We start from the raw sequence: 932 nt of genomic DNA, 5'->3' as shown, positions 1-932 counted from the left end.
GCGGAAAGAGGGGTGATGTGAGAAATGTGACGTACCTCGGGGGAAGAGCCAGTCTTCCCCTTATATACATGTCAGTATTGGGCCCCTCTGGAGGGCAGGCCCATATTCCCAAGGACGCTGTCCCATAGCTGTGAGAGAGCCGTACGGGACGCGTGTCCGGGTCGGTTATGAGGCGTGTAGTCGGGCCCGGTGGAGCTCGGGTCGGGTTGACCCGTGGGAGCCCAAGGCCGTAACAGTGCCCCCGACGCACCAGTGATGGTCGTGAGGCGATCGGTGGTGCGTGATATCCTTGTTCGTGTGTTGTCGTCGAATCGGCTGACCGTGGAGGAGGCGCGTTTCTTGTGCGCGTGTCCCTTGGTCTGCTGGGGCGTTCGTTCGTCGCTTCGTTCTTCGTGCTGAGCATTAAATGCTCATAATGGGTTAAAACCCCACGCGTAAATACCATTTTGCCCCTATCTCTTTTCGCGCTCCTTGTGGTGGTTTTTAAACAGTTTCTTTCTCTTTTTCTCCTACCCTTGCCATTTTCACTTTCCTCTCTCCCTGATATCCAAAATTCCCTGTTCGAGCCTTCTCGTGCCTTCTTTTTCCTCTCAAGTTCCTGCAACCAACTCAGGTAATTTCTGCTTCCTCTTTCCTTGTATTTATGCCATATTTTACTGCTGCATAGTTGTTGTTTGCGATTGTTGCATGCTTGATTTACTTTAGCTGAATGGCCTTCCAATGGTGGGGTAGACGAATTAAGGGAGGGTACCATTCCTGGGTAGGTTTTAGGTGATTTGCGTGGTAGGCGTAGTTTTTAACTGTTTTTGGCCACGATCTGAGTTTGAAAAGGCGTAGTTTCTGACTTTCTGTGGACTCCCGACCTCATAGTCTAACGGAGTGGTACCCCGATGTAGGTATGCCTCGCATCGTTTCCCGGTCTTCTGGATCTG

The sequence above is a fragment of the Arachis ipaensis genome, chromosome B06 (assembly GCF_000816755.2).
Source record: "Arachis ipaensis cultivar K30076 chromosome B06, Araip1.1, whole genome shotgun sequence".
NCBI lineage: Eukaryota > Viridiplantae > Streptophyta > Magnoliopsida > Fabales > Fabaceae > Arachis > Arachis ipaensis.
Note: the sequence above shows the minus strand (reverse complement) of the source record.